Source organism: Oenanthe melanoleuca, chromosome 6 (assembly GCF_029582105.1).
Source record: "Oenanthe melanoleuca isolate GR-GAL-2019-014 chromosome 6, OMel1.0, whole genome shotgun sequence".
Lineage (NCBI taxonomy): Eukaryota > Metazoa > Chordata > Aves > Passeriformes > Muscicapidae > Oenanthe > Oenanthe melanoleuca.
This window is the reverse complement of record NC_079340.1, coordinates 23,470,005-23,489,400: the sequence shown is the minus strand read 5'-3', so window position 1 is coordinate 23,489,400 and position 19,396 is coordinate 23,470,005. Positions and strand designations below refer to the sequence as shown.

At 44.9% G+C, this 19,396-nt stretch overlaps 1 protein-coding gene across 4 annotated transcripts in view; it reads left to right on the top strand.

Moving 5' to 3' along the window:
* The window catches only part of SH3PXD2A (SH3 and PX domains 2A), a 243,305-nt gene that overhangs the window by 68,908 nt on the left and 155,001 nt on the right, over positions 1-19,396 (top strand). The window lies entirely within an intron of this gene.

Sequence of the window (19,396 nt, the reverse complement as noted above, 5' to 3'; positions counted from 1 at the left end):
AAGGTTATTGGGGAGTAGGGACTTAAAAACCAGCAGCACAGATATATGACACAAGCATCAGAGCCACAGCAGGGCAGCACAGCTGCCTGGCAGTGTCTTGGCAGCCTCCACAGACCTTGTGGAAGGCAGTCCCAGGCTCAGGGTTTGCTGTGCTCTGTGCTGCATCCAGACTTTGTAGCCAGAGGAAGGTGGTGTTGCCATCCATTTCATATCTGGGATGAGAAGTCTAAGAGTGGGTTCTCTTTTTAGCTGTACCACCAACAAACTCATAGCCAAATCACTTTATGAAACCTCTTTGTGGTAAGAATGGATACTGCTGGCCTGCTTTTCTTACTGGAAAGTATTTTGAGGTCCTTGAAAGCACTGTACAGTGCAGATGGCTTCACATGAGGTGCTGTAGGAAAATCCTGTCTGCAGGCAGCATTTGTTCCTCCTGTATTGACTGTCACCAGCCTATCTGTTCTATCTTCTCCTAGAAAAATGTTGGCTGACTGCAGGTGGCTGCTCCTCAGCCTTTGTGCAGATCTTAGTGATTGTGTGTCCTGATATATGGGTGTGTGATATTTGCAGAGGGTGAGATAAACCCCTTATGCCCACTACAACACTTCCTATCCTTCCCACCCTCCAGGAACATGAGGGAGATGGTAGTGCCACATGTCCTGGAGGGGAAGAGTTAGATCTGGAAAACATTTGGGTTGACTTAGTGTCCCAAAGAGAGAAGCTGCCAGAACAGAATAGACCTCAGCTGTATTTAATTTAAAATCTCTGTGATATATGTTCTACTTTTGATATCAAATCTCTGCCTCTTTCTTGTTGAACTGCTGAACAGCCCTTGTTGCTTTACCCAGGAACAAGGTGACTCAGCTAAATGTCAAACAATGTCAAACCCCGTTAAATAAACTGGCTGCCAAAATTAGAATACGCATGGCATTTCTGCAGCTGGAGCAGTGCATTACGGAAACGAATATCTAGCTATGAACTCCCTTAATTAAAAAATGGCAAGGCAGATGTTTGTACTTAAATCCTACTTTATGAAGATGTTATGGTCCTGCTTGCTTATTGTGGGCCTGATTCAGCTGAGCTGGAGTGGCTCTGCATGCTGTGTTCTGAGTGCCTGGGGTTTGCTGTGCCACTTGCAGGGTAGGACAAATCCCCCCATCAGCTCTGCTTAGGAAGTTGGCATATTCCATCCTGCAACTCCTGTTTGTTGGGGCTCTCCTGAAATAATAATTAGTGCCTGACTGTGTTGGAAACCTTTTACCTGTGAAACCAAGGAAAATGTAATGGGCTTCAGAGCCTTGCCCCCCAAGGAGAGACCATACTGGGTTCAGCAGCAGGAAAGTACAGTTCTTCTTTCCTCCTGACACCTTTATCTTATTTTCATCAATTTCTTTCTTCAAATGTATTTACCCTCACTTCTCCCTTACACAAATAAGGGCTCTACAGCTTTCAGTGCCACGAAGAGGTACAAGGAAATTATAAGCAATGCCAGGTAGTCCTGTAGAAAATGTCCTGTGGATAAATTTTGTTGTTTTGTTTTACTTTTTGAGCGTGACTTCCCTGCCTTCAATTTTTTTGTGATTTTTCTTAACCATATTGAGAGGGCAAAAGTGATATTTTTTGTCTCCTTTCCTCATTTTATCTTCTTCCTGTGAGTTTTTCCATTCTTCTCTCTGATTTCCCTTTCTAATGTTTTTTTTAATGAAAATCCTGCATTGAGAGGGGCTGTGCAGAAGAAAACTGCATAAGAAACTCTGGAGATTGGCCAGAGAGCATTTTTGTAGCTGGTGGTATGAATTTTTTTCTTTGGAGGAAGACTCTGGAAGAGTCAGAATAAAATTTGCTGCAGAGCCCCTCTCTAGAGCAAAGACTTTTACTCTAAGAAGACATGGACAGAAAGTGCTGTCTGAATGTACCAGTGTGGCTGTTGGTTGAGCCCATTTACATTTCACTGATTTCTCCATCACCTCTCCTGCTGCATATCTGAAGAAGGATCTTTGGAGTGTGGATGAGTAGTTTTGTTCCCTCCCTGTTCAGGTACTTTTACATCTGCAATGGATTTGGATTTTATGGATTTGGGCTCCCTTTTTCAGGGATCTTGAGGTAATTAATGAAGGAATTTCAGCTGGAAGGAGAAGACTCATCTGCTGAGCTTCTGGAGACCACAGTGGCAAATGGAATGGCAGAGACAGGGTGATGCAGCTCTGGGATTAACAGTTTTGCAGTGGTCGACCCAAGACTCCAGGGCTTGCATTGTTTTCCATTTCTCTTGGCACTAAGTGGGAGAGCCATCTGGAGACAAAGCTGGAGGGATGTCAGCTCTTCTTGCTCCACTGTGTCTTCCAAAGTGCAGCCCTGGGGAAAACATGCTGCATGGCATGAAGTCATTGTGTCATGCTGGCTGCTGGGCTGCAGATCCCTGCCTTGGAGAGAGGCTTGGGCTTGCCATGGTATGGAGGGCTGGCCACTGATGATGGCAGCCCCTTGCACTTCCCACACAAATTCCAGCTTGATCCCTGCCAGACTTCAAACCACTTTTGACCCCTGCTGAAGAGACAGGAGGTTTTTGCATAGGATGTGCCAGAAGGGGAAAATCCTCAGCGGGTGTCTGCTCTGCAGCTTCCATACTGCCTGGAGAGGGATACATGCTGTTCGAGGAGCCTGCTCTGTGTGCCTGGTTTCCTGACTCTTGGGAAGCTGAGTCCTGTCCCAGGGGAGCAGGATGATCAGTGCAGGCTTCCCTACCAGCTTGTTCAGACAGCTGGAGGAACAACATCCCAGCCCAGCTCCAGTCCCTGTCTCCAGTGCTTGGAGCTTCTACCAGAGAAGCACCTTCTCTCTTCCTCTTTTTCCCACTCAGGTTTTCTTTCTACTTTGACTAGGGCGAGGAAAGAGGAAATGATCCATTTTGGGGTGTGTGCTGCCAGGGTAGCTTGGTGGCTGCATCCCAGGGCGCTGGGAGGAATGCCAGCATGGGGGATGAGATGTCACCCAGCTGCTGTCACCTCGCTGTGCCCCGCTGACCTGCTTTGCCCCTGAGCAGAGAAACACTCTGGCACCATCTCAGAGGGGTCTCCTCCTTCTTTCTCCTCCTTCTTTCTCCTCCTTCTTTCTCCTCCTTCTTTCTCCTTCTTTCTTCTCCTTCTTTCTTCTTCTCCTTCTTTCTTCTTCTCCTTCTTTCTTCTTCTCCTTCTTTCTTCTTCTCCTTCTTTCTTCTTCTCCTTCTTTCTTCTTCTCCTTCTTTCTTCTTCTCCTTCTTTCTTCTTCTCCTTCTTTCTTCTCCTTCTTCTCCTTTCCAGGGGCACTGTGTGCCTGCTGAGGCGTTTTCAGGCTCGCTGTGCCAGTGCGATCCCGGCCCAGTTTTCTGCTCCAGAGCAGTGGGTGTGAGCGGGGTGAGCTGGTCCCTGCCCGGAGGGCTGTGCCGGCTCTCCGGGCGAGGCTCCGGTGTCTCCAGAGCAGGTGTGAGTCAGGAGCGCTGGGGCAGGCAGGGGCTGGCTCGGCGGGCGCTGTCCCAGCACCGCCCCAGTGCCGGGGTGCTGCGGAGCCTCCCCGCTTTCCCGGTGCGGCAGGATGGGGAATAGCCCGATGCCGGCCGGCGCCTTCCTCACCTGCTGCTGCCGCCGCCGGGCTGCGGTGGGGAAGGAGATCTGCCCATGAACTGCATCCCAGGTGCTCGTGTCTGCTTCGGGGCTTCGCTTGCGGGTGTTGGGTTCGGCTTTCCCCCCTCCCCTTCCCAGTGCTGACTTTTGGATAAGACGGACCTGAGGAAAAAGGGCTTCAGTAGGTTTGAACAGCAGGATTTTGTCCACGGTGATGAGCGCAGGGTTTGGTTTTGGTTTTGTTTTTTTTTTTTTTTTTTTTTTTTTTTTTTTTTTTTTTTTTTCTCTCACCTTTGTATATTCCAGCTTTTCGCCTTTTGTTTTGCTCCAGAGGAGGAGCAGCAGTGTTTTGTTCAGAGATCATGTGCTGGGGCAGAGATGGGTTGGGGATGCTGGGTTCATGCTCACACAGCCAGCACCGCGGTGACCCTCAGATCCAGCCGTGCACGTTCTACCTGTGCGAGTCAGGACTAGCAGCAGCAAAATTAGGATTTGGCCATGTGTAATTTCAGCAGGTACAGTGCATGGAAACTGCTTTCAGCATTTGTTCCATCCACCTTGGGAGGCAGGGGGTGATGACTGTAAGGCGCACACTTGGCCAAAAAGGAGCCTTAGAACTTTTAGAGATATTTTTATTGCAGACTCTTTTCTCCCTTGGAGAGCTGGTTGCTAGCAGAGCATTTAAAAGGAAATGCATTCCCTGCCCTAATTCTTAGCTGTATGTGCAAATTATGTGCAAATTTCAGATTTGTCTTTAATTTTTGATTACTCCATCCTTCATCAGTCTGAGCCAGGGCAGCAAGTTATTAGTAAGCTATTTAAACTTCTTTTTTTTGAGTCATTTTGAATTCCTCAGAATTTGATTTCTGACCTACTCAGAAATGAACAGTGTTGCAGCAGTTCAAAGCCAGTCAAAAAGTAGCATAAAGATTAAAAAACCCAAGAGAGATCAGTTAAAATTCTCTTTATCAAGGCACATTTTATGTTTTAGATTAAAATATGAATTAAGTTATTTGAAACAGTGTTCCTTAAATATGCAGGGGTAGTCTTACTGGCATGATAGGCATACACACACACACACTACAGAGTCTCAGATGTCTGGTTTGCTGAGCCTTACCTGTGTAACATCAATAGCCAAGATGTTCTGCTGTGCTTTTCTGAGTATGAGGCAGGAAACTCCCAGAAGAAAGAAGGGCTCTGCCCCTATCCCCTTCTACCATCTGCAATAAGGCAGCATTGCAGTCCCCTGTCCCCATCTCTGAGGCACTGCCAGAGGGTGGAAAGGTGACTCATGGTGCTGTGGTTTGAAGAGCTATGGAAATCTTTTTGAGGGCCATTCCATAATGCAGTGCAATTTCATTTTAATATATGTGTTTTACATTTTCCTGCCTTCTCTGAAAGGGGGGAGTGCTTCCAGGTTTAAAACCAACTTATGTTTGAGCCTGGATATTGTGTTAGCAAGACAGCTAACAGGTCCTTGGCTTCTTTCCTCTCCAGCTGTTTAGGACTTGGGTGATGCTGAGCTTCTGCTGAGCTGCCCTTCAGCAGCTCCTATTGTTTGAGTTCACGGTTTCTATTGTGTCTTTCTATTTTCTGCCTTGCTAGGAGAGCTATTGTGGAAAATTCATCTCCTGTCTCTCACAAGAGGAGAATAGATTTCCTGTCGGCTCTGGGCTTGAAGGCAGAGCAGGGGCTGCCGGGAGGAAGCGGCGAGAGGATTGATGATTTTGAGGGGAACAGGCATATTCTTTTCTTTAGGCTCTGTGGAGATATTTTTAGGGTTTAAGTGTTTTCTAGTTGAAAGACAAGTCGTCAAGTGTGAGGTCATAGGATGCCCTAAGGCTGCTGCCTATTGAAAGAGCTGTGGAAAAGGCATGGCCAGCCAGCTCTGAGCGCTGCCCACTGAGGAGGGAGCTGCAAGGAACCCCCAGACTGGAGTGCAGGGGGCTGCTGGCTTTGCATGCTGAGTCTGTTTCACAGGTCTGGCCTTCTGGAGGTCTTTGGGCATTAACAGGGTATGAATGAAGGCTCTGATTACATTACAAATGAAGAAAAAGTGGGAAAAAGTAATGCTTATATCTGCTCAAGTAGCTGGTCCTGTTCTCCAGTCTCTTCTGAGTCCTTTCTCAACATACAAATCCATAATCCACCAGATGACAGCTGAAATGAAGGCCTGGAATAGGAAAAAGCTACAGAATCTTTTTCTGGGACTTGTAAACCCACTCTTCCCACACAGGTTAAGAACTCGTGCTTTCTCAACCAGAAACTACCTCTGGGCAGAAATTAGCATATGCAAAACATGATGTGCCTCTCATTAGACCACTTGAATCTCCTGATGAAGATTTTGTAATGATCAAGGCACAGTTTCTAGGGAACACAATGAATGAACAGGATTTGGGTCTGGTTTCCTTGAAGCCACAGCTAATGGAGTTTTGGATTTTTGGTATTTTGGTTTTTTTGTTGTTTGTTAGGGTTTTTTTGGTTTTGGTGGTTTTTTTGTTTTTTTTTTTTTTTCCAGCTCGATGCTAGACTGAAAGGCCAGGGAAGGTTTTCAGTGTAGTCTAGCTGCCTGACTCCTTGGGGAAACATACAGACGTTTTTACTCAGAAATTAGTTGGATTTTGATTCTTGTTTTAAAAGGCAATAAATAAACACGATTACAGACTTGAAAAGCAGTTTGAGCTGCACGGGGCTCGTCGTTTCCTCAGGCAGCCATTCCAGATGAGTGTGCCTCTACAACTATAATTACTTTTTAAAAATAACTCTGCAAGTCTGTAATCTAAAGTGGGTGGTATGTAGCAAGTCTGAGAGCATTCTGCATTCAACCCACAGACTGGGGAGAGGGTGACTTTATATAAGGGTTTGCTTGTCTTCCTCTCAGGTCTGAAATCTGACTTTTTCCCACAATCCATCAACAAATGGCTCATACAATGAAAGTGCTTTTTAACACAGTAGTCAAGCTTGCCAGGGACTCAGATGGCTTTGCAGCTCCACAGGCTCTAGATATTCCCTCTGGATATTACTTATCTACCTAATCTTGTCTTTGTTGTGTTCAAATTTAAGTTGCCTAGGCAATACAGGAGAGAAGAGCCCAGCTGAAATTCACAGCTAAGTAATAGTCTAGACCTATGTTTGAATCTGTTTTCAGCCCACTTTGCCTTTTGGCTGGGCCAGCTGATTTATTTATACACCCACATGCTTAAAATAGGTTGTGATTATTTTTTTTTCCTGTAGATTGCAAACAATGAACCTGGGAATTTGCTGCTTGATTTCTCCTACTTTATTTTCTCTGTCTATTGAGCTTTTTAGGTGGTGATGTTCTCTAGTGTGGTGTGTTTGCAGACCTCCCTGCTCCACAATGCAGCTTTTTCCAGGCTCTCATGAACATTGTTGTTACTCATAAGGGATCTTTATACTCAGGAGCAGAGTAAGGAGATACTGCAGGTGGGGATTTGCCAAAGTTAATCTATTTTCACAGTAATTAAATAACCCATGGCAGTGTCTATTCCTATGTGGGGTTTCTTTTTTTAGAGTTTAGTCCCATTTAAAGGGAAAGCTGAGGTAGAGAGAAGGAAATAATGTGGGAATTAGAAAGAGGAAACGAGGGGTAGGTAGAAGAGAAGAGGAAAGGAAAATAAGTCCTAGAAGTGGGAAATTCAATCCTCTTGAGCTTCTTCCATTCAGAGAGGTGCTAATACAGGCCCCAGGCTTGTATGTCAGGACTGAGGTAATTAATGTTTGCCCTCAAATTTCCGTGGGTCTGAAGTTAAGCACTTCCACCATGTCGTTTTCTATCAGCGTTTTGCCACCTCTAAATAAAGAGCAGAAAATTACATTCCTTCTGCTTTTACATCCTAAGCATCAGCAAGTTCAGGCTTGCAGGGTGCTTCTTGTATTCAGAGCTCTGAACAGCACAGGGCTGACCTGGAGTAGGCAAAACATTTACAACCTGGTTTGCCCATGATGAGATTTCATTGGTGGTGGACACACTTCACTTTTTCACTGAGTGCACTGTTAGATGTGATTCCCACCAAATTCTTCCAACTCTTCTGACCAAATGCTGGGTGGTTTGGTATCATCTCAGGCAAGGAGTAAAACCATCAGAGTACAGGAAAAAGGCATTTGGGCTATTCCCAGTGGGCAGTGTCGTCATGGCTGGTCTATTTAAGTCGTTAGACGCAGAGAGTAGAAGGAAGAATGTTCCTGCATTAATCCCGCCTCCTACAAAACACAGCAAATGCACTTTTGTGTGTTTAGCAGATTTCCTCTTGGGAAAAGAAGTCTCCTATAGATAATCATCCTTTTAGCAGCATCTCCAGTGAACGAGGCTTTGTCTGAAGAACAAAGAAGTCGTCGCAAGTTTGAAATATGCCTGAATTTCCTGAGTGTGCAGGCAGGAAACTCTGTTAGTCTGGGTTGGATGTTTGTCTGAAGGGCATAAACAGAGTGTCGGGTCTCCCGGGATCCTGATCTGACCCGTGGCCCAGGGAATAGGGGCTCCTGTGAGCTGCAGCTGTGACAAGGACTGCCACAGCTCTGTGGCCACCTCCCTGACTGTCCCATTTCCCTTTGGCCATATCCTCTGAAGATTCTGGGTGGATGCAGGGCCAGCAGCAGAGGTGAGTGGTGCAGCTACAGCAGACCCAGCACATGTGAGTGTTAAGCTGCCAGCCAGCAGGGAACTCATTTCCTGCACAATTATGGAAACAGCTGATCTGTGACATTTTAAGAAGGGGAGAAAATACAGGGCAGGGGAAGGAAGGCCCTGGCTATGTAAATATTTATCTTGCTCAATGCCCCAGCCACCGTCTTCTTCTAGGGTCTTGGAGAAGAAAGGGGTGCTTGCTGCTGGCTCTGGCACATGGTGACAGGGGTGAGGAGCCAGCAGTGGGCTGCCTGCAGCTGGAAGGAGAACAGTGTCTGCCAAGCAAAAGCTGCTTTGCTGCAGAGTGATACTGCCCTGCTTGACCCACCTGCTCCCTGCTGCCTCCCACAGCCAGGGAGGTGCTGCTGAACTGCTAAGAGCTTGCTTGAATCACCTGCCTGGGCCTCCTTTCCCATTTCTTGGTCTAACAAAGCCAAGGTAGTGAGATACTCCTGATAGTGAGGTAACTGGCACCCCTGCTCCTTCCCAGACAACACAGCAGCCATGGAAAGGGTGTTTGGGGAATGAAGGCACAAAGCAGGGTAATGCTGCTGCAGGCAGTTAGGTGTCCAGGATCTGGGGACTGCAGCACCTTGTGTGATGCCATCCCCACATCACATGCCTGGTCCAGCCAGGTCTGGAGCAGACATGAGCTGTGTTGAGAGCAGAAGAGGTACTTGGAGGCACATCACTAGATCTGATTGAAAACACCCAGGACACAAGTTAAAAAAAAGGACCCTCCGAGATAGGAAAAGGCTTTTTTGTGATAATGGCATTGCTCAACCTGATATAATGCTTGTTTTCAATTTCTTTCCCTAACCATAGACAAAAATGTTATTTTTCCATTCCTGTCAAAGAGAGGGTGAATGGACCCTCTTTGAATACTGCTGAGTTGTCCTTGCATTTAGCCTCCTTGGCTGTGGTGGTGCTGCAGTGGTATCTGACCACTGGGGCATTACACACCTCCTGTGTGTACCAGCAGGTGAAAAGAAGGCTGTGGTGTGCTTTGCTCTGTCCAGTTTGTGTTTGTAGCCAGGGTTGAATAGTCCAAGCCATGTTTCTGCAGTGCAGCAGCCTGAGGTGACTGTCAGCATGGGGTGATGTGTGTGGGGAGATTCAGTGAGTCCCAGTGGGAGTGGCACCAACCCACTGGTGGGTCTTGCTGTGGTCTGCTCTCTCAGGCTCTGTGAAACCAGAGGAATTGGAATAGGTGGGATTCAAAGATTTGTTTTGTGGAAGTGGTTGCTGTGGTAGGAGAGGTAACTCCAGCCTGTTGCCCTCCACCCCTTTCATCAAGGAAATACTTGCTAAGCTCACTCCCCAGAACATGCACCGTCACTCAGTGAATAAACACAAGGGATTTGTTGTGGGTTAATTCTGCTCCTGGAAATCAAACCCTGTTCATAGTCAGATGACATCTTTTTTTTTCTTGGAAAGGGACCAAGGTTAAGAAGACAAGGAAGGCAGGTTAGTTAAAATATGTCAAAGTCTCTTGGGTGTAAGTAAAGACTATAAATAAAAGCCTTTTAACTTGGAAAAGAACTTTAGAGTGATATGATCAGGCTCAATTTAGTCCAAATATTGCTTTATGCCATTAAGCTGTTATCAGGTTTTGGTTCAAGTGCAACAGTTTTACGGCTTCACTTCAGTGGGAACAGTTGCAGCCTTTATGCAAGTAAAGCATTTCCCCTGAAACATTTGCAGGGAAGAGTGCTGTATTGTGCAGGAACTCGGGAGTGAAACTGCCTGGAAACGAATAGCTGGGAAGGTCACCTCCTCTGAATCTTTTTTTTTTCCTCATTCCGCCATAACTACACAATCTGAGGATTTATATGGTGAACAATGAGGGGATTTAAATGAGGTTTAGTTTTACATTCCGGTTAATGAATCCTTAAACTTAGTAATAGAAGCTGAACATTCTTACATATTTCCTCTTAAGCTGCAAACAAGTCTGATTCAGCAGTGTCTTGAGATGATTTGTCAGGATGAGAAAATAAGTCATACCGTTCTTCCTCTTGGGATTAATAGAGAACAAGAATAATCCTGTACCCATAATATTATTTCAGTTGGGCTTGCATAATAGCCTGGAAATGGTTATACTCAATGCAATGCTTTGCAATAATGATGTTTCATCCTTTGAAGTTAGGTTAGTTCATGTCACAATATCAGATCTGCACAAATAATAAAACACACACACCCCTCCAGTTTTTCTTGACTAGCCTTCATTTTCTGGTCCAAGTTTTGCTACAGTCAATTAGAAGAGAGTGGATTTTAATGCTGTTATCCAGCACCATCACAGCCCAAAAAGTCCCATCTCACATTTGGTATGTTTGCATGTCAGTGTGCAGCTGAGGGTTTAGGAAGATCCTGGTGTTTCTAAGAAGTCGTGCTGTGGGCATGCCTGTGCTGTGCTCAAAGTCTCTGCAGAGCATGAGTAATTCCACCAAAATCGTTGTAACTGACCCTTTCAATGAGTCAAGGTTTTCCACGCATCTGGGCCCTTATTCCTGGCTTTCATTAAAGAAAGTGAGAGAAATCAGACCTCCCATAATTACTTACAATCTGTGAGCTAGGCACATATGTAAATATTTTCAGGGTCACAACTTAGCTCTTTACTTTTAATATACTTTGTTATTAGTAATCAGTTTTGAAGAGGTTGAAAATCCCACCCATAAGTTTCTGTAGTGTCAAGCCTGCTCAGCCTTCACCTCTGCTCTCAGTGGTATCATTGGATTTACTGTTGACTTCAGCAGGAGCAGTCACAGCGGGTCTGAGTGCTTTTGAAAACCTTTTCCCTATGTTTTTCCATGTAAAACCCATCACTGTAGCTGCCAGATTATATGATACTAAGGTTTAAAATGACTTAAGAATGAAATCAAACTGATAAGAAGGCTAAGTTGTAATAAAGGTAAGCAAAGTAAACTTGCTTTCTTTCTAAGACAAAGTGACTTTCAGAAGGTTTTAATTTTCTCTGGCCCAAGTGGAAAAGCAATTGAGTTTGGTTCACTGTGTGCATGCTGCTGCAGCAAAGCCTGAGATGCTGTCCTGCACCCACTGCCATGCAGGCTTACCCTGGGCACATGGGCCCACTTTGGGGGCTTGGTTTCAATTTCTCTCTGCCCCCCCACTACAGGGTGTGGACTTGGGATCCCCAGTGAAACCCATATTTAGTTACTAATTCTGCCCAAGATGTGCCACTAGTTTTCCCCACTGCCAGAAGTTCTTTACAAATAGGAAATAGAAGATCTGGGAGCTCAAGTAGAATAAATGGGGTCCAAATCTACCCCCAGACTCTCTGCATGTATTGTACTGGGGAAGAAGAGAGACAAACTAGAATTGCCATGTCTCCCTGTGCAATGGAAGAATAAATACACTGTATTGCACTCAAATACTGCAGCAGTAGAGTCCTTCTATAGCTACCTATGCCCTGACTAGTGGTGTTGCTATGTTAAAAGCCTCCTTGCTCACATCTGTTTGCAGAGATCCTCTGGAGCAGGGTGGTCTCTTGCTGTAGGAGTGATGATAAATACTTAGCTTTTACAGATTGGATTATTCCTCACAACTTGTTCTCTGTTTCACTGGAGGTCGGCTATAGTCATCATCTATTTAGATTTTCTCTCCTGGGCCCGTTTTTGTTTTTTGCAGTTAAACCAGATCCTTTGTTCTGTGGTGTCAGCAGATAGGAGTGTTCCTCCAGGCTTGCCAGAGAGGCAAGGCTGTTGCCTCTGGAGCTTTTTGCTCCTCTTCTCCCATCAATAGCTCCTGTGCACGATACTCACTGCAAGGAGTGGTTGTGTCCTCTCTACACCATTTCTCAGTTCACCTCCCCTTGGAAAGAGAGTCCAGATGTTATAATCCTCTGGTAAGCCCTAAAACTGGCAGGATTTTTGTGTTTGTTTCTATCCTCCTGTTTTATTTTCATAAGCCTATAGATTGACTTTATTTCTCTTAAAGGTCTCTGGGCTGAGAGATTGCTATTCATCCACTTTTAATTAAAGCAATATAGGGAATTAGGCCTTTCACAGGGGTGGTTCTGGTGATGCCTCTGACTGTTTTTGTTAGTGTTCTTCCCATCTGAGCAAATGCTTGGAAGTGTGAGTTGGAGCTTAAGCTTTTTAATTACCAGAGAGTGAAATTACTACATTATGATGAATCAATTCCTTTGCAAAGGAAAAGCTGTTTCTTGGCTGCTGCTGTGTGCAGCAGTGTGACAAAGAGAGGAGGGCTCACTGCCTCAGCCTCAGAGGACGGGAGGGTGGGGGGTACAAGGAGGGGGTGAGGATTTGGGCATCAGAGCACTGAGGCATTTGGTGGAGTAGCTCAGGGTGGTCTGTGATTTTTGCAGTGGATTTTGGAGGGATGGCAGTATCCAGTTGTTTGCCTCGGGAGTCTATTTTAGATTAGGCTGCCAAAAGCACAGTTTCTCTTGACATTGGTACCACACTAGAAGATTATGGGTGTGCAGGACTGAGGGTGTCAGGAGAGCCAAGTGCTTCTTTTGCCAGGTGATTTAAAGTCCCTCATTCCCATTCTCTCCTCCTTCAAAGCTCTTAGGCTCATAAAACAGAGCTTCATGCAAGCAGAGGCTGGTGCAGGCAGGGAACCTCCCACTGGCATATGGAGGTCACAAAATGGTCTTTTTCTCTATCTTGGGTAAGGCAGTGAAATCCTCCTGCCCAAGAACATGATTATTTTGGGTGAACAAATGAAAGATCTCAAGAGCAGGTCTCAGGCTGACCTAGGGAAGCAGCTGGCTTTTCTGCCTGGAGTGTTCAGATTATTGCAGGGCAGTTTTACAGTGTGAAAGGCTCCAGCAGGAAGTTTTCAGAAGAACCCAAGTGTCATCTGACCCTGACTCCTGTTTTCTGAAGTGTCAATGTGTTCCTGGTGTGTGTTTGTGCATGTGTTTGGAAATTTGACTTCTGTTTCAAATTGGTTAGCTATTTTAATACAATGGAAGGAAAGCTATCACCCCAAGTGGCAGTATGCTTGCAGGAAAACCTGTATTTACCCGTGGGCCCTTGGGGAGAGGGGATAATCCTCTTCAGTCTCATTAACTTCTGTCTCTTTCTCCTGTCCTTGCACGTAGCTTGTTTCCTGCACAAGGACACAGCTTCTCTTGTTTTCCTCAGCCCTGTGAGCCACACTCAGCTCCTTGTTGTGCTGCAGAGTGGCCAGTGCAGGTGTTTGTGTCCCCTTCTGAAGTCCTTTGGGTCCATCTCAATGCCAGCTTGTGATGAAGGCACTGTCAGCCTGTCCTTTCTGCACTCATGTATTTTTTTTTGCTCTCATCTGTGCCTTGGAGTGGTTGGCTGTCCCCCAGGGGCTCAGTGATGCTCCATGTGTTTGTGATCCCGTGGCACAGCTGGGCTGGTTTCTCACTCACAGCAATGAGATGCTGGCTCTGGTGTCACTCAGCTTGGTTCTGATCTGTATGAGTCCTAGGGCCAGACTCTGCTCTCATTAGTGCCTCTCCCATTTGGAACTACATGCTTCCCTTTCTGCAGTTTCCCTATTGCAATGTCTGGAAAGGAAAGATTTTTCTTTTCTTCATCTGCAGTGCCTGGGGTTCACTGTGGGCTCTGGGTTCATGCTGTGGTTTGTTACTGATGCAGGTTTTCTGGAGGTTATACAGTGATCTAAAGCAATCTGACTGCTTGAGCTGACTCAGAAGTGACCCTCCTGAGTCACTGCCAGGCAGGATCTGACTGCAGGAGACTAATCTGCTTGTCATTAAAAATAAAATGTTCTGTATATCCTCAAAATACCAGAAATTTGTTAAATTCTTTGTTTTTGCACTTCCAAAAATCTCAAAAACAGTGCCCTTTTTTTCAAGTAATAGTTATTAAACTAATCTCCAGATCAGTGTCTGAAATGCACCTGTCTTCCCCTCTTGGCACATGAACAAAAATGTATAAAATATGAGCTAAAATAAGCAGTGTGGAAAACAGAGTCATCTAGAGAAAAATTTTTAAAACCTGCCTTCTGAACAAGACAAACACCTGTGGAAAAGATCCATCTGATACTTTTTCTGGATAAGTAGCATAAAAAAGTAAGGTGGTAAGTAAGACCTAAACTTTTCTTCATGTCCTAAATGTTCTGAATATGCATCCTCCTTCCTTGTCGTAGTGCACTGGAGAGGTGATTTTGGATGGCCTGAGAGGTGAGGACTCTCCACTTTGGAGGTCTGTAACTACAGGTTAAAGAGACTTCCCCAGCAGTGCCATAGGCAGAGTTGATTGTACCATGAATCAAGGTGATGGATTTGCTGGTCTCTTGGGTTCTCGTGCTGTGTTTCTGAGATTTGGTTCTTTGGAGCCACATGCTGAAAAGATTGTGATGAAGATTAATTCAGAGTGTGTAGCAACTGGATGTGAAGGGGTTGTAAGACTAGTTTGTGGTTGTAAGATCTTAACCTCAAAAAAAGGGATTTTAGTCTACCCAGTAGTAGAAACTTGTCAAAATGTATTTTTTTTCCTAAGCTGCTTCTGGTTTTTAATCAGAACTTCATGATTTCTGGACACCACCACTCAGGTTTGTAAGTGGCACCAGTAAAATTTGTGTCACCACAACACCAGTACCTCAGCTGCATGTGCTCTTTCAAGTGTGCATGTATGAATACTGCATTCAGAAAGCCTTGTGTCACAGAGCAATCATTGTAGCAGTTGCAAGAAATACTTTTATTTCCTCCTTCTTGTCTGTCTAAAAGGAAAAAGCCCAATCTTTCAAATCCACTTGCAGCCACATGGTTTTATGTAACTCAGCAGGAAATACTCTTTTGTCTGTCTTGTGGATGAGTGCAGTGGAAGGTTCTGCTGCATCCTGTGGGCTTTTGGGTGCCTGAGAAATTTCTCTGCTGGTCTCCACTGGTCCCACTTTCCTTCTCTTTCCACACCCACCCCTGCATTCACAGGATCTTAGTAGCAGTTCAGTCTGGCCCATCATTGCTGTGGCAAGTATAGCATCACCAAGCTGCTGAACAGGCAGCCTTTGATTCTCTGTATTTCTTGCAGTCAGGTAATTTTGAGGTATGATCTGGACTTTGTTTTGCATAGATGCTCAGTGTTAATTCAGGTGCTTAGCACTTCCCAAAAGCCTCAGTGTAGCCTAGCATTTTGGTTGTGAACAAATTATCTCGGGGACTGTCTTGTGTTTGTACTGTGTCTGGGACAGTGGGTTTCTGCTCTGGGAATCAAAACTTTGGAAAATATCTTCTGATTCTTTGCAAGAGAACTACTCCTCTTCAGTTATCTGCCTTCTTTCTGCTGGCTGGGAAGTGGCATTTTCACCATGTTGACCCCAAGAAGGGGATCCACTCTTACCCTGCACAGGGAAAAAGTGAGGGCTGGTCCTGCCTAAATCAGCATGGAAAAATGTTATGTGTGGTGAGGCTGAATTCCATCCAAACATAAATAGAGTGGCATGCCCCAGAATATCTTCTTGGTCTAAATCTTGCTCAGAAGTCGAAAGTCCCAAGTACCAATAAAGTCACTGACTAATGAACATTACTCAGTTCCTTTGGGTGCTTGGCTAGGGGCACTCATAGTTTCCAGTCATACGATTACTCCTTTTTTACTTTAAGCCATCCTGTTTTCCTTTAGTCTTTCAGCCTTAAAGAAATATTGAGTAACTCTGTGTTCTGCTTCTTAATGGCAAAGTCAAGGGATTCCAGAGACACAGATCACATTCTGCTACCTGGAAACACCTTTTTTATCTCAGTGCCAGCTGATGTGTTAGTTTCCTGGTTTATTTTCCATCATCTTTTCCAAGTCTTTCTTTCTCACCCCTTTTCCACTGGAACCATAAACAAGTTGGGACTTTCCAAGAAGTGGAGATGAATCGTCACCAGGACATTTGCTCAGCACAATGGGTTTTTGATGATGAGACAGGAAGGGATTAAAATCTAAACCTGAAGTTTGGCAAATGATTTCAGTAAAAGCTTTAGGGAAGGCCAGCCCCAGTTTCTGGACAGCTCACTCTTGACTACCTATGGAGATAAAAAGAACAGCCAGCTTCCAGATGAGTCCTTAGCCTGGCACATGAGGAACCTTCAACTCCTTGTGGTGTCTGCAGGAGTTTACCTGCAGGAATAAATGTCTACATGGGACAAGAAACCTGTGAGTCCTTGAGCTGCCATTGGCACCTTGTCCTGGATCATTCAGAATTGCAGCACTGTACCAGCATCCAGTGTCATTTCCCAGCACCTCATGCCCAGGGTTATCTTTGAATGGGCAGTGACTCTGCTGAGGGGTCTTGCACTTCTGTACCAAATGGAGCTTCTGGTGTTATCATTTCAAGTATGCAACCATTGCCTCAGCCAGATTCACTCCTGTTGTACCTGAGATACAGGTACAGGAGGACCATGACTCTTTTAGGAAGTTGTGTGACCTGGAGAATTGTTTCACACATTCAGATTGGAGTGTGGGTTATGGTGGCTTCAGCTGAGTCTCTGAGGCAGTCCTGAGTGGCAGATGAGCCATTTCACCTAACCTGGGTCCAGGTGATCTGTGTTGGCTGGTGAAGGGATATGTGCTGTCTGCTTCCTAAATCTGGCCCAAGTATTCACTTTTCACAGAACTAACACCAAAGCATGCGTGGACTATATAGCAGCTGCCACTGAAATTTACTGGGAGATAGTTTCTGCAATAATTATCTACAATTCCTGACACCTGCCACAATGCCATTCTGTGGCTTGCCATGCTGGTATATTTGACTTATGTCACTGTGGGCATTGCATGAACGTATCACCCACCAGTGAAATACCTTCATGTGTGGAGTCTAGCCCAATGAATCTTGGATGGCAACACTACACCTCAGATTGTGAGTAGGGATAGAGAAGAATCCCATATCCAATTGACCATGGCAAATCCAATTCAAACTGCAAAGGGGTATTTTCCTTCTCATTAGGCAGAATGTGGTTAATTTCCCATGTGGAAAATTGTTCAAGACAGACGTGCTCGTAAATTATGGCTTAAGAGATCCTATTACTTCCAATTTTATCAAAACCTACTGTGACTCCCAAAATAGCAGTAAGAAGATAATTATATTAACAGCCTTTCTTGTTATTTGATGTATGACTGACATAGGCTTTGAGGTTATTTTCTGCCAGTGTGGAACCTTCATTTAAGGCTGGATGCTTTGGCATTTTTGGACATTAACAACAATCCTTGGTTTCTGACATTTGAAATAAAAATGTTACAGAAAAGTTTTTAAAATAGGGGATTGAAAGCTAATAGGTGCCAATGAGCCTACAGTTTAAAACAATGAATCCCCTGGATATGGGGACTTAAAAACTTCCTTTCTGAAAAGATGCACGGATTTACCAGCAGGGATTCTTGAATGATCTGATCTAGGAGGTGCTAGTGACATAACTAACTTGCCTGATCATGAAATTCACTTAGGATACTCAAATTTGGAGCTGGCTGAAAAACACTGGAGGAGGATTTCATAATATACATGGTAAAAAGGCAGTTTGGTGGTGGTAAGCACAAAGCAGTGGAGAGAGTGGGGGAGAGAAGAACCATTGCAATCTAAGAAGGAGATTTCAGTAGCTTTGAAGGTGTTTCCATGAAAACTGCAGCTCAACAATCAGCAGCAGTCAGAAAGCCAAAGGTGGTGTTAAAAGGAATTAGGGAAAGAATGGGAAACAAAACCCAGAGCTTCAGCTGTGGAAATTCAAGATTTCCCCACGTTGTGAACACTGTGTGCAGGTCTGTGTTGCCTCTCAGGAAGTGTACATAATAAAGTTGGGTGCTGAGAAAGATGACAGAGATTACAGAGGTGAATTGGCTTTTGTAGGACAGGAGTAAATAGACTAAAAGTCTTCAGTCTTGAACAATGTGGTGATTGGGATAGAGTAGAAGTTTGTGAAATCACCAGAAATTTGAGAGTGAGGAAAACATTATTAGTTTTATTTCTCAGAATGCAAAAACCAGGTGTGACCTGTGAAATCTGAAAAGCAAGCTTAAAATGAACAAAAGGAAGTATGAAATCACAAGCTGTGTGATTAAATTATGAAATTCATTTCCAGAGGACTCTGTAGGGACCACAAAATCTGTAAGTTCAAAAATGCACTAGAGCAGTTTCTGTAGGATGAAGCCAACATTGGTTGCTAGAAGTTATTTTCTATTTCCCAAAGTGTCTAAGCTCTGCTGTGCAGGAATAGAAAGTGTGTATCAGAAGGATCCCGTTACGTGTACCCTGTTCTTAAATTTCTAGCCTGTCTTTTGCTGTCCACTCTTGTAGACAGGGAGCTGGATTACAGAGATCTTTGGCCCTACCAAGTGTAACTCCTACAAGGGTTGCAACAAAGTGGATTAAATCTTCTGTTCCCTTTTAGTGTGAGATAACCACTAGTGGAGCTGCATTCTTGAAGTGCTGCAGCTGAACACACAGATAGTGATCCTCCATCTAGAGGTGGAGGAGATGGCATCTGTCCATTCTTGACCTTCTGCCTCGAGACCACAAGTCTGCAGGCTGGACCACCTCAGAGAGGTTACCTGAGGTACCCAATAGTGTGACTCTGTAACTCCATCCAGACCTGAATAGCAGGACACCAGGACACAAAGGCAGGCAGCTTTTGGGGAGCTGCCATTCCTGTGTGGTGGCACAGGGAGAGAAAGACAGGTTTGTTTGTGGGGTGGATTTTGTTAGCAGCCAGTCCCGTTTGGCGGCTCAGTGTCTCTGTGGCTTCAAATGCAATTAATCAGGGCCCTAAAGGGTAATTACCAGCTCACATTCCTAATTCAGATTTCTGTGCCCATTCATGTTAGTGTTTTTTCTTTAATTTAGCAATAAAGTTGGGGTTGCTTTCATGTTTTTATGCTGCTGGCCCAGCGATCCTCATTAAAAATAAAAAAAATAGCAAAACATTACTTTCCAGTCCACCTTCTTTCCTTCTCCCTGGGAAATGAGAAGCCCACATTAACTGTGAAAGGGAAACAAAAGTGTGCATGGTCCTAGGGTCCTGGTGTCACCTTGGCTGAAGACGCTTTTCCTTTCATGGGGTGAGTAATTGCTCAGAGCATTAATCTCTGAAAGAGGCTTTTTATTCTGCAGTGGGCAAAGCTGTTGACATCTGACAGTGCTGTTCCCTCCTTTGATCACACACAAGCACCTCGCTGAACACAGGAGAAGGCAGCCAGGGAAAGCT